The sequence below is a fragment of the Maylandia zebra genome, linkage group LG14 (assembly GCF_041146795.1).
Source record: "Maylandia zebra isolate NMK-2024a linkage group LG14, Mzebra_GT3a, whole genome shotgun sequence".
NCBI lineage: Eukaryota > Metazoa > Chordata > Actinopteri > Cichliformes > Cichlidae > Maylandia > Maylandia zebra.
Window position 1 is genome coordinate 32,895,037 of NC_135180.1, and position 14,757 is coordinate 32,909,793.

Sequence of the window (14,757 nt, forward strand, 5' to 3'; positions counted from 1 at the left end):
ATGAACAAAAAGTCCAAGCTTTTTCCAAACTTAGATGGCAGCCAAATGCATGTCAAAAACAGTCAGGAAATGTTCTAAAACTCTAAGTTCCTGATTAAGGGGGCCCTTAAGGTAGATGGCATGATACAGAAGCGTTACGCTTGTTTGCAAAGCAATCCATTTTGAGGAAATGGTTTTGGGGTCATTGGGCCATGGGGATGTTTTGCATTTACTGCAAACCTTGACAACATAACAACCATGCAGCTGATCCAAACAGAGGGATGCGGATGCATTTTGTGGTTTGTTTAACCCATTTAATATGCACTGTTATGTCATTTTTTAAAATTGTTTTTGTTTCTGAGTTATTCTGTTGAGATTGAGAACTGAGTAGTTGCATGACCTTGTGTGCCACTGAGAGTACAGGACAGTGTTTTCTCCCCTAACAGCAAAGCTTCACATAGGACATAGGTAGGCAGGATAGGAAAACTTAACTGTGCTTTCTGTGTGCCTGGTAGTGCTGATAGGACTGACTTCCTGTATGGCATCTGTTAAGGGAGCAGTCACTGAGATGTGAGATTTATTTAGTTGTTTTCTTTCACTGGGCATGGGGGAGTTTAGCGTCTAGCCTATTACTTCCCAAGCAATAATGTCAAAGGTTGAAAGCTTGCAGACATTCTTTTTCTAGATGTGGTGAAATAAACAATATTTCATACATATATTTTATTTTTTACCAATAAAAATATAAAATGCATTAATGTTTCACATACAAGAAAAGCAGATTCTCTGTGGTTTATAGAGTTAGTTTAAAATGCAGTTTACCTCTCAGCTTTTACATTTTCATGCTGATCGGTAGAGCCATGGCAGTGGAACACGATGAGAGACAAGACACAACTTCATGGATTATACTGGCTGTCTAAAAGAGGTCAGGGTACATCATTATCATGTACCGTTTCATTTTTACTGATCTTGACTCTGGAGTAACATGTTCTATTTAAAACTGATGAGTGCAGCAAGATAGTGAGGAGGAAATGAAGTCCTGGCGTACATGTTTATATCAACCCCGAGGTTAATGTTTTCGCAACGTATAATGATCGGGTGAAGCACAACAGCCGCTCTTGCAGAAATCCTGTTTAATGCCAGTATGTTGCATGTATACAGTCTATATATATCCTTATAACTCTTGCCACCAATTTATTTATTTTTTTAAATTTATTATCATCTTTGGCTATAATAACTGAAAGCTGCTTCAAATATGTATGGGGGTTCTGCAGAGTTCACCATAATTCATTCTTCAGAATTAAAAAGTAAGACATCTCAAATGACCACATCTGTGCATGTTATTGAGTGTTCACATTGGAATTTGCAGTGGAAATGTATACTGAGTTAGGGGCAAACAACACAATGGATTATGACTGCTTGGGAGTGCAGAGTGAGCAGCAGCACTTAACAACAGTGCTCATTGAGACCAGATTAACAAAGGATATTCTTTTAGATGAAATTGGAGAAATTTGAAGGAAGAGACGAGAGCATACTTATCGACTCGGAAAATCGTTTTCCTTAATGCGTGGATGAACTCATTGAAAGCTTTTGGATATTCATATTTTAGATTGTTTCTTTTCATGGCCAGTTTTCCAATTGTTCCCTTCATACCTGTATCAGAAAATGTATTCAGCACAGAAATAGGTCACACAGTAGAGCTTACAAAACATTAGCCCCATATTACAATGAACAGACATTCAGTTTCATCAGATCAGGATCCAACAATCATCTTACATTGTCTGTCAACGATACAGATAGTGAGCACAAAAATGAAAGGCTTAACAAACAACCATACAGCCTCGAAGCATACTAGCATGCCATGTAATGCCATGTTATATTATCATGTGTTTAACAAATGGCTCACTAAGCACCTTCTTGATAGATTTGCCGGCCATGAAACTGTTTGAACCACAAGGTCCCCATATAAATGTTTAGAGCCACTGAATACATTTCCTGCATGTGTTTACTTTAAGTCAAACAGGCCTTGAAAATGCAGTAGGCGAAGGATGCCTGGTGATTAACAGTGCTATGTGCACAGGGAGGATTTTGTTATTACTCAGTCTTGTAGTGACAGATCTGGGAAGTATACTCATAGAGCAGCATGCACACAAAGTGCTCATATGCTGAGCTGTTTTCCTATTATTTTAAGCACTTGTGACCTTGTTTGTCTGCCATACAGGTTTTTTGTAAAAACTGTAGCCTTAGTCATACTGGTCAGTTAGTGGTTTGAAACATAAATCATGTAACCACAGCCAGCTCTAGCCAATGACTTCTGGTTATCTATCAATTTTCCGTGACTGTGTACTGTGAGTCCTGTAATAAAGGCAAATTCCCAAAATATTATTTTGGCTTTGTGTGCTAATTTGGCACAATTGCCTTGGCAAACTGAATAAAAATTGGCAGTTGTAGTTGTTTGGACTTTTAAATGTATGACATTTATTTTACAAGATAAAGAGGGTATGAGAAACCATGTCATTTGGACATTTTTAAAGCTTGGAAAGGAAGCTAATTTCCGCTCTCAGGGAAACCCTTTTTACTATGAAAATGGCAAACATGAGGGATTATTGGAATGCTGGGTAGAGGTTGGAAAGACTGGTTGTTTGCACTTTTCATGATGTTCTTAACTTGAAGATCATCACCCCCTCAAAGAGGCTGAAGGATTGCAGAGTGATTAATAGGACAGGAAAGGAGAAAAAATACTAATCAAAATTTTGTTTGGTCTCTTAGGCTTTGAACTAATGTAGCTTTTGCGCAAATGCTTGTGTAACACTGCGCTTTTGACTTAGTGCATCATCTAGGATATCACTAATGCCAATTGAAGGTTTTGCAGCGAAATTGTTTCTCGCCTATTTACTAGTGCACTACTACATGGGTCAGAATTAAAATTTATGAATTTATAATTTATTGAGTTTCGAAAGCTTAAATATTGTCACAAGACTACAACTTCTGGGTAAGCAGATTGACAGTAAGCAGATTGACAGCTTGCTAAAAAAAAATCCCACAGAAAAGGAATACCTTGCACTTATTCGTGGTCATGTATGATGGAGTGGATAGTGTGTGCATGTGTGTGAATGTGGGGTGGGGTGTGTGCTGTGTTTCCTGGCATACCCTGTTTGGCTGTTGAACAGCCTGAATCAGATGCCGGTGGTCTGATCTCAGCCTGGCTCGGCAGTGATGTGAAACAATTAGCCCAGGTCCATGGGGGCCACCCACTGTGAAGCCCATAGCTCTACCCAACTCTGTGGATGCAGAAAGGGATCCGTGTTCATCCCACAGATCACTTCCATGTTGTCATGGATAGGTTACAGTCTTCTTTTAGAAATAGCTTGCTGCCAGTTGGTCTGAATGGTGAATTACTTTAAGTCCCCTGCAGAGCAGAATGGAAATTCTGTGGGTGCTGTTTATTGACAGCATGGCTACACTTTAAGCCTGATGTGATTACGCTTGTCTCATTGTGCAGACCGTTAGCTGCTAGATGAGTTGAGCATCTCATAGTGCTCTGATTAAAAGACATTAAGATAGGCCTCCATATACTGTAGTAAAGCCATCTGTTAATCTCCTCTTTCTATTTGGGATTAGTCATCCGTCCAACTTGTGGTTCAATTCTACTTATGGGTAATAATAATAAATATATTAAAAATGTTCTATTATTACTTTTTTTTTGTTGCTACAAGAAAGACATATCTTTAGAATTGTCATCATGCTCTTAAAAGATAGACAAAGCAGTTTAGTCAGTGGGGTGCTTACTGAGTAGTTATATTATTTATTTAACAAATTAGTAACGTACCTTTTTATTGTTCAAATGCTAAAAAACTTGGAGGATTGAAAGGTTTTGGAATTCAAAGATTTTGGGTTGATGTAAAAGCTTAATCTAACAAAGAAAGAATGAGTTGAAAGTGATATATACTTGTATTACTGAGTTTGATATGCTCAAATGTTTCCCGATTAATCAAGGCAGTAATGTCTTTTCAAATGTATGACCTATTCATATATAGGTTTATGTCCTGTTTCTTCTTGTACAGAAGAGATCCCCACATTTTTGCATAGAAAAACATTAAAACAGCCTTTTTACAGTCAAACAGTCAGATTTACTGTCTTATGCAATAAAAGTTGAGACATGTAACACTATGTTCTGGACACTCCAGAGCACCGTTCATAAATTTTCAGCACTAAGTAGAGGTACTTAGGCACATCTTGTCCTCAAGGAAGTGGGATGTGGTATGTTAATGTCAAACAAGGCTAATGTTGTGGCTTCTCATTTGGGGTGGTGGTGGTATTAATCTAGGACATTTGTAGTTATATTTGTAGTTATTAGCTACTGTATCATCTTTTGGTTAAATTGTGCATGAGATTAAAGTCTGCGGTAATATTTTAGGATAACATCAGCTTATAAACATTCTAAACAACTTATACATTTTGTGATCGTGATTGCTGTGTCCTCAAGGGAGAGCGGGATACAAGCGTCAACAAGTTCCTTTTCTAACAGACTATGTAGACACCGGATTTCTAAGTGGCACAAAGAAAGTTCACAGATGAGTGTCATTTCTCAGAGGAGCTTTACTTATTAATCCCTTTGATTTTGTGAGTGTATTTATTGAAAATGCAGATTTTAATATCTTACAGTGTCATGATGTCAAGATATTCAGCACATCCCTAGTTCTAGCATGATGATGTCTGGATATGTCAAATTAAATTTTAAGTGGATGTCCAAGACATCCAATTTTGTGTTAAGTGCTAAGCAGTTTTTGTAGTGGATTTGTCACTGCCTCCAGGAGATCTAGTAGTATTTTGTTTTTGGTTTTTTGCTTGCTCTATCTGGTGTGTTGAGCCATGGTAGCTGCTGCTGACTACCCAGCTTCAAACAATCTTGTTAATGCCAGAAAACATGCATCACTTCCTGTGCAGCAGTGGATTTTTCCCAGAAAGGCCCTATGAGACACTCAGGTTTTTATGACAACAGATGCAGTAAAAGCTGAGTGAGCTGAGTGTATCAGATAATTGTGAAGAGCAGTGAACATTTCAACCAAATCACTTTAAGTTGTTCAGTGCAGATATAGAGAAAAGGGTGATATTTGTAATGGTAAAGATGGGAAGTTATGAGGAACAAACAAAAAGAGACTTTCGTGTTTGGCATATGTATCAGATCCCTTTCCTACTTCCTTTAGTGTGAGAGAAAGGTAAAAACTTGTAATTTTTAAGAGGTTTTCAGAGTGTGGTCAGAATTCAACTTGTTTTTGTTACCATGACCTGGCTATTACCATAAATGAGTAACTGCAAATTTCTTTATGCTTCCCATTGAATAGATGATGTGTTAAAACAGGGGAAAAAATCAAGTAGAATTAGATTTAAAAACAAGAGAGGGCTCACCAAACCTTGGTATCATGCAGCAGCAACGTGCTGGAAATAGTTGCATGTAAATCTGGGACATCTCTGTACCTGGCAACATTTGCAGCGCCTTCTACTCTTTAAACGAGCACACTTTTATTCTTTTCTGGACTAATTTATACTTTGTTATCCAGTTCCATGCTACCAGAGGGCACACAGAAGATAAAAATAATAATAAGAAAAACAAAAAAACATTATCGATAAAGAAAGACAGAAGTTTCCAAATACCTAGCGGGGCAGCCAGGATGTGTGTCAGATCAAAGAAATTTATGGCTCATGGGTTATGCGGCATCTCTAGGAGCAGTGTCTTAAGCGAACTTCACTCTCGCTATCTCATCCCACTCCCCTTCTCCTACATACTTCCACTCACACTCACTGACACACAAATACACACACAAACAAAACCCACTCTGCCGCACGCGTCCTTATGTTTTATTCAGCAGCCTATGGAAGGCAGTGCCTGTCTTTGAAGAGTGCTGCAGAAATCATGTACTAAATCCATCTCATCCTTTTCAATGGTTGATTCAATGTAAGTGTGTACATGCTCAGAAGAACATGCTCCATTCAAAGTCCAGGTAGGCCAGGTTGCTGTTCGAGGTTCTTAAATGTCTGACCTTTTAGGATAAATGTTTCCTTTATTTGTAATGGAACCATTGCTGGTTAAAAGCCTTTCCTCCATAGACATGTGCTTCCTGTCCTTGGAAGTGGCCCCTGGTGTCAAGAAGAGCTTGCAAGGTAACATCTTTACCTTCAGTCACCATCCAAACAGTGTAGAAATTTTATATATATATAAAAAGCATCACCCTTGCAAAATCAGCTCCTTGGTGGCATATATTTTGTTGTGTTGAATCTACTAATTTATCTTTAGAGTAGTAATGAATAATAAGTCAGTATAAGTGTTTACTATTGCTTAATTTCACATTACAGAAATGGCTGTGACGTCACGTGTGGATCTCACTCAATTAGAACATTTTATTTAAGAGAAAACTAATCCATGGTAATTTTTTCATATGTGCTTAAATAATCTATTAAGCAGAAATTGTCAGCGTTTTCCCATAAGTTTCAGAACAGACACATTTCCCCCACAGTCTCATCTTACTATTAAATGGATATTTTTTGCAGCATTCACAGTTTGGTGCACCAAAGGGGGGTTTCTAGGAATTTTTTTTTTTTTTTTTTTTTTGGGGGGGGGGGGTCCAACAGTTGAAATCAGTAAATTTTATTAGCTATCAAAGCTAAATAAATGCACATGAAGAAAAAAAATCAGATTGTTATAATAATCTTAGTGTACAGACCTCCTATGTCAATAAACATGCATTAGAAGACTCAGCTCCCCATAATAATAGTGTAGCCATGCAAGATTTAACAGCAAGATAATGGAACTAATAAAATACAGTCTGATTACAACAGTAAATATGTTTAATTTTGCTTAGTCACAGAAGTAAATACCAGCATCTCACATATCCTTTGTTGGCAGTTTGTAAAGCAAAGAAGTTGAACAGTGGCAGTGGTGCAAAACACTGTTCATCTTTCAAAACCTCCAAACTTGCTGTTTTCCTTCTGTAATCAAACCAATATCTTTCCCTGCATATAACGGAGCCACCATGAGCCACCCTTTTAACCCCAGCCCTGGTGCAGCTTTTATGTTTATATTTATTCAAAAATATAACTTGCAATATAATGCATTCACATAAACTGCACTTTGCCCTATTTTCGGATCTCATTTTGATAGTTGTTTTAATTTTTCTTGTTGATATGTCAACAACAAATTAGACTCTGCAATAGACCCTTGTGAATTTGTGTAGATACTCGTTCCATGTTCTGAATATAAATTACCGCGGTACTGACTGTGTTCATGCAAGTGAACATTTCACTGCGTCGAAATACCTCCATTCCCAAAGGGTTTGGATTAGAGAGTCCCCACTGTATCCCTTTGTTGTTGAGTTCTGCTTTCAGCATGCTCCCAGTTGTTACCAACACATTGTTTAAATTTCAAGCATTATGCCGACCTCGGGATACAAAAAATCTCATCTATGCTGTTGAAGTCATTGGGGAATTTTAGAAGGACTAATATATTAGTGCTCCGTTGTAGCTATTAAATCCACATGAAAACAAATATTTCATAGCTTTTCATCATCTAGAATCTAGACATAAGAGTAAGTATCCAGCTTAGGGCAATCACTTAGCAGGCAAGGACCATGTTTATGTGCTTTTGTATCTTCAGAGGGGCCTTGTAGAGGTATCCGTTCATGCCTGATGTGATTTCTTCTGCTGAGAGAGCTCTTTGAGGTTTGTCAAGTTTTTCCTGCTTGACTTAATTGAAGGGAGGGTAGGATTGTGTGAGTGGGGGGGAGAGGGGGTTGGGGGTAATGCCTCTGAGTGTCTTTCCACCAATACTTTGCTACCCAGTGCTGAAACTGGAACCCTGTGGGAACAAGCTTGTTCAGGTGTATTTCATGTGCAGTGCACTGAAAGTGAATTGAGGGGAGGAATTGCATTCAAAGCGAAACACAAGCAGTAGTTTGTTACCTTGTTTACAGAAGAACAAGGCTTAAAAATAAAAGAGTATTCTTTAACCTAGCAATATTAGCATTTGTTTTTGGAAGTTACATTATGAGCAAACTTTAACAAGTGTGATGCTTTTGTTGTCGACACTTCTGTGTTTGGATAAACAGGAGCTTATCTACAACTGTTCTCACACTTATCTGACAATCAGCCACCTGATATGTCAGAGTTTCCTGGACTTGTTCTAGCTTCTGTTGTAAACAGATCTGATTATCTCAGCTGCTATGAGTGAACTGGGTGTGGAAGTCCATTTATGTTATCAGCTTAACACAATATGTTCTTCTTCACCTTGCTGAAACTCTTTAGTCTAACCTTAAAATACTTGATAGGTTTAAAACGAAGTCTGTTTATTGGATGGAATCATTTGAAGCTGAACTAAAAGAACGAAACTCACTCGTTTGCTAAGCAACAGTTGCTTATATAGCAAAACAGCTATATTTTCAGCAAGAGTCTATTCTCACCAGGGTCATTACCCTCTTATGGAACTGAGTAAGTGGGCTCCTGATGTCACTGGCAAAGCCCTTACACAGAATGCTGGGTTAAACTGGGAGGGGGAAGGGCCATGCTAGATCAGAGTTCAGGCATGTTTACATTACAGCTCAGGATATTTCTCAGAGCCCGGCCAAGCTGCTGAAGTTCCCAGGCTCCAGAGTTGCAGAGTGCTGAAAAGAGGCACAAGCGTTCACTTATTCTTCAATCCCTCACTCTCCTGTGCTCTGGGGTCTAAGTCATAGTTCAACTCAATTTGCATTGTGCTAATGTTCTGTTCTTTGCTATGGCTGTCCTTTGGGGAATATTATACATGTGAAATACAAGAGAAGTGAAAGTCAACAACTTAGATGATGTTGTTAGCATTGTGTTAGATATTAATATCAAGAATTAATAGCAAATTTGGCACATGCAAAAAACAGCACATTGCATTTTTATCTCCTTATTTTAATCAAAAATGTGAATTTTCTTTTCTCAGTAGTTTTAATAAAAATATTTAACAAATTTAACAAGGGAAAGCTACATTTTATTTTTTAGTTACACCAGTTACTTACTTTTCTCTAGTATCACACTCTTTTAGATCATAGTTATGTAGCAAAACATACATATGGTTTAAATTTTAGCATTGAAATAAAGGATAGTTGGCTTGTTAAGTCATTCCAGTGTGGTATTGCAGGATTTTATTTGAGGATTTTTATGTTTAGCAATATTACTTCGCCCTGTGTTATGGAGCTACCAGCTAGATAAAACGGTATAATTACTGTGGGAACTTTAAAACATGACCATTAACGTTAAAGTTCCCTGGATATTATTCATTGTTTAGAACACTTTGTTTGGATGTGGTTTGGGAACATAAACTGCTAAAAGAAAGTCTAACTGCAGTTCAAACTAGTCCCTATAAATTTACCCAGTTATTTCAAAGACAAACGTATAAGACCAAAATTTCTGTTGTTAACACCCATCACATGTTTGACTTTCCCACGTCTCAGACTGCTAGACCAGCTTGACTAGCGCGTCAGATAGAGGTTTAGAGGAGGAACATAGATGGCCTTGTTTCTTGCCTCTGCTCCACCAATAAAGCTGAGAAGTGGCAGCTGGAATGTTTGCCTTATTGCTCTGCTGTGGTGAGGTGTCATGGTGCTGAGCTATGCTTTGGCGCCTGCATGCTCTCCACCTTGCCTAGAGGCGCACAGACGAGATGTGAAACCAGGGGAGGATCTCTGATTTCCCTCTGCCCTGCCCTGTTGAATCCTCCACGGTATTGTTTTAACATACCTTAAACACTTCTTAACACTTTGCTTTATCTTTAGGTCTATTGCAAAAAATTAGTCCAGAGGCAGATGATTCTAAAAATGGATTAAATGTATAATATGTTTTCCAAAGAGACTCTTATATCTGCTGTTTGCAGAACTAGTGAGTGAATTCTGTTTTCTTTCCACTAAAGGACTACAGGAAGGATTATGAACAGAGACATGGAATCTCGCGCTAAAATGGACACTCAGGCCATAAAAGAGCCTTACTTTGATGATGAATTGGAGGACATCTGCTTTAAACTTCAATTTTTGTGTAGGACTTTGCTTAATGTCAGCCAAATTGCTCAAGTCATGTAGGATAACTGTGGCCATTGCCTTGATTTCCACAAAATATATAATATGACAGCAGTTTGGTGTATTTACTGCTTAAAGAAATATGAAAAGGAATAAAAAAGGGGAAGTTCGGGAAGGGGATTCCTGCTGTCTAAGCAAGTATTTTCATTTTCTTCTCCATAAGGATACTTGCTACGGTCCAGTATTGCTGCATTTGCCTATAAAACTTTTATCCAGGTGCTAGGAGAACAACCTCCTGCTAAATGTCATCAAGACTAAAGAGCTAATCGTGGACTTCAGTACAAAGCAGGCAAGGAATTACAAGCCCCTGATCATCAGTGGTGCACCAGTGGAGAGTGGACAGCTTCCGATACCTGGGTGTCCTCATCACTCAGGAACTATCATGGTCATGTAATATCAACACTCTGGTCAAGAAAGTCCGCCAGCGTCTCTTCTTCCTCAGAAGACTCAGAGACTTCCATCTGCCACTGAGGGTGCTTAAGAACTTCTACTCCTGCACCATCGAGAGCGTCCTGACGGGAAACATCTGCACCTGGTTTGGGAACAGCACCACGCAGGACAGACGAGATCTGCTGGTGGTGCGCTCGGCCGAACGCATCATTCGATCAGAGCTTCCTGACCTGCTGTCCATCTATACCAAACAGTGCAAGACCGAAGCCAGGAAGATTATGATGGACCTCTCCCATCCCAAAAATGGACTCTTCTCACTGTTGAGGTCTGTGAAGCACGTCCGCTCCCTTAAGACCAAAACAGAGACAATGAGGAGGAGCTTCTTGCCCCAGGCTATTCGGGCCCTGAAGCAGGTGTAGGACATGACTGGACTCTCACACACTCTGTTTATCTGCACACTTCTCATAATTTCTTTCTTAAATTGTTTATATGCACATTCTATTTTTATCTTTATAATTGACCTTTAACTCTTAGTTTAGTCTCTATTTCTTAGGTTAAATTCTTAATTTATTGTTTACATCTGTTAGCCTTTTTTTTTAATTTAACTGTAAATTTCAAAAAATTTTATTTAACTGCGGATTAAAAAAAAATTGTACTGCAAATTTCTAAATTTTAAATTTGTGAAGTTTGTATAACTATTTAATTTCTGTTGTGTAGTTTAATGGTCAGGCATTGTACAGCAATAAGCATTTCACTACATGTCGTATTGTGTACGATTATGTGTGTGACAAATAAAATTTGATTTTGAATCCTATCGTTCTCACTCTAAAAAATACAAAGTGTATTTAATCTGGTAAAGCCATATGGTGAATGTTGCTTCCAGAAGATGAGATTGCAATTAGGAAAAAGTGTATCCTGTAAGTCCATATGATTAACTTTGAGTAGATCCAAATAAAGCAAAACATCTCTATGTGGCACACGTGGCAATTTAAAAAGTTCTTAAATATTTCTGACTGCATTTGGTACCAGAAAGTTAGGTCAGGTGCTGCCTAAGAATGATAATTAATCAATCAATTATTAAACTTTTGGATCAGTTTTACATGCTATTAGTACAACGTATTAAGAGCATACCAAACGAAATTCTAATAAGATGAAAGAATATGATCAAAATACAGTTAAAAAATCAAAACATGAAATACTTCACTTAGTAGAATATTACTAGAATGAGTTCTCTCTCATTTTCTATCTTTTGTGCGGGGGCAGGTTGATTGTTCTTGTAAATGAACATGGCAAGTGATCATTTAGCAAGTAAAGGCTCTTTCTCCTGCCCTCCTGCTTGCAGAGAAAAACCGTGATGCTGCATTCTTTTCATAGCTGATAGTGAGAAAGTGGGGTTATTATGTGTGCGCATGCACGATAACAAGGAGGAGAAAGAGAGTGAAGAGAACATTCCTTTCTCACTCCCACTCTCTACCACCACACCCCCATCGCTACTCGCTGCCACCCCACCCCCAGTTTCCTTCCTGTGCTTTTTTTAGAGTCTATTGGATGTTTTTCCCACATCCGGCAACAAAGCCGACCTTTTTTATGCCATAATCTAACAGCATGGTGTTCTGCGGTTCAGTTATACACGGGCATGGTCAAATGTAATAAATTCATTGACTTTAAATAAACCACTGTTTCCTAACTTTAACTCCAGACTGCTTAGGTAGCCTTGCAAGGTTGACTTTGACTCTTAGAGAAGAGTTTGTCGACTACTGCAGAATGTATTCTGTAATCACTATCATGTGACTTGTACAGTGCTACAGTACAAATTTATGGTATTAAAAGGGGGTTTATGAAATAAATGAATTACTGTATTGGTCAGATTGTGGGCCGATATAGATAGTGGAATCTGGGTGTATGCTGTTCAGTATAGAAAACAACCCCATAATTTTCCTTTCTCAATAGAATCCTAAGATATATGTATATCGACTGATATATTGACCTGAATTTGTTTTGCCTTAAAATCGGTTTTGGCATCAACCACAAAATAAAAAAACAAGGCAGCAAATAGAAAGTAAATGAACAATTGCACATAGTTTTTCAGATTATTTCACTGGTAGGTCATTTAAGTGTCTTGGAGTCCTTGCCACAATTCATCTCTAGATTTAGTTTGTCTCAGGATCTTCAATCTTTTCACATAATCCCAGACCTCTGATGTGATTTTGGGATTTGGGGTCCATGGGGTCTTCTGCTGGACTTCTTGTTCGTTGTGTGCCCGATGTTCTCGTACATAATGGCCGTGCTGTTGAGCTACTTTTCCCTCCTCCTGATAGATGTAACTTCAGATGTATCTCTACTCAAGCTGCAGAGCTACATCTGAAGGATGATAAAATGACACCAATGCAATACTTTGTCCGTATTACAGTAAATGTTGCTCGCAATACAGTCTGTGTTTACCACAGATTTTTAATGTAAAAAAGCAACCCTCATGGTGGACTGCTGACTTGCAGAATATACACCGATACACTGATATGCTATTATATAGACTGATCTATTACTGCATTTCCTAATGCTCTTGTTAGTAGTACATTATCTCGGAACAATCTTTCAAAGCTCTGATTAAAATACTGACACACATGTCTGTTTGCGTTTATCCCATTGTCATTCCCATTGAATTAATTCCCCTGCCAAGAAGGAATTTCCCAAACAATTGTGCTGCCTTGGCTTAGTTTGTACCAACAGGCTCATCTGTTTTGCCTGAAGTAGTCAAAGTGAAGAGGAAAAAAACAGCTGTCTAGTCAGTGAAGAGACGCCTTGCCAGTTGAGCTGTGAAATCCACAAGTAAGCAGGATAATCTCTTTCACCCAGACCAAATATTATATCCTGTGATGGCAATTTGAATCATTCAATGCACACAACCTTGACCTATCAAGGTGTAATTTCATGTGACAGCAGCATAAGGTACGGTGAGATATCCTAAATCTCATCACACTGGTGCTTGGTAGGTATTGCCTTTTGTTTGAATGTCACTTTCCACCTGCAGTATATAAAGGTATATAGGCAGCATTGTCACATATTTACATAACTGTGTGAGGAGAAACAATGCAAAACATGTTTCTACTGTCAACTTTATGGTAGCAGGGCATTATTATGATTTACTAGTTTATCTGCCACGTGATAGCTTCTGCTATGATATTGCCTATGAGTTGGCATAGGGAGCAGATTCTGTTCAGCTCTTTTTATCAAATGCCACATGGCTCCCTTGCTGGAGGTGTTTTCTTTTTTATTGTTCAGTCGATTTAGTTGATATTACTTGAACATTTAAAGCAGTTTGCTCTTGATGAACTCCACTTCAGTAGCAGTTAAACTGTAGGTTTTACGAGATGTTCTTTCCTAAATCTAATTTGCAACACTCATCAGTTCTCCCCACTGATTTAGTCAAACACATGTGATCACATGATTACCTGTGCATGTGGTTGCCTTGTTACCAAAGCCAACTTTAACTTGAGGCTAGAGGCTCAGTATTCAAATTTCTGCTGCTTTTGGAAATTTTGTCTGCTCCACCAAGCAGTCTCCTGCTTACAAAATAATTTGGCAGATCGCTGCTACAGCAGTCCTCAGTGCTTTTCATTATTTAATCTCATGTCTGGCAGAAAGACTCAGGTGTCACTAGCATGGGCTCATGTCTGTTATCACATGATAGAGATCTTGACGCCCTTATAAGCTTGGTGTGGCAGCACACGGACCAGTTTTACACTTGCTGCAGGAACTGGTTGGATTGATTCTCCAACTCCCAGTCACAGACAGTGACAGATGTAGCTTCAGCGTGTGGAAAATGAAAACGAGTGAAGGCAGTGGGCAAATGCTTTACACCTGCATTCTTTCTAATGGCCAGAAGGGAAGAACGCCACACGTCACAAGTTTATTGGTTTTAATGAATACAGCACAGTGCTCATTTTGTAAATTATTGTCCCAGTTCTATGAGTGATAAGGAATGGTTTGTTGTGAGGTGAGACTACCTTGTGACTGATCAGTCTATACTGTGAGAACACAACGTTCCTTACTTTGTCAGTCGCATCCAGTTTCAAAACAAAAAGATAGCAATAACCAAAATCCTCATGTTGAGGTTTAACTAACAAATGGTAGCACAGTGTCCTTGTCCATCTTGTATATACTCAGTATGTAACATATCTCCCAGCAAGCAGAACAAGTACTGCTGCAGTTACCTGCAATTTAAGACAGTGAAATTGGACTGTGTCGTTGAGATAAAAATTGTAGGGTGCAGCTTGTGTGTGTGGTGCAGGTATTACTCATGTTT

General features: G+C 38.5%; 1 protein-coding gene across 1 annotated transcript in view; it reads left to right on the forward strand.

Moving 5' to 3' along the window:
- maml2 (mastermind like transcriptional coactivator 2) overlaps positions 1–14,757 on the forward strand; it is a 33,922-nt gene that overhangs the window by 2,222 nt on the left and 16,943 nt on the right. The window lies entirely within an intron of this gene.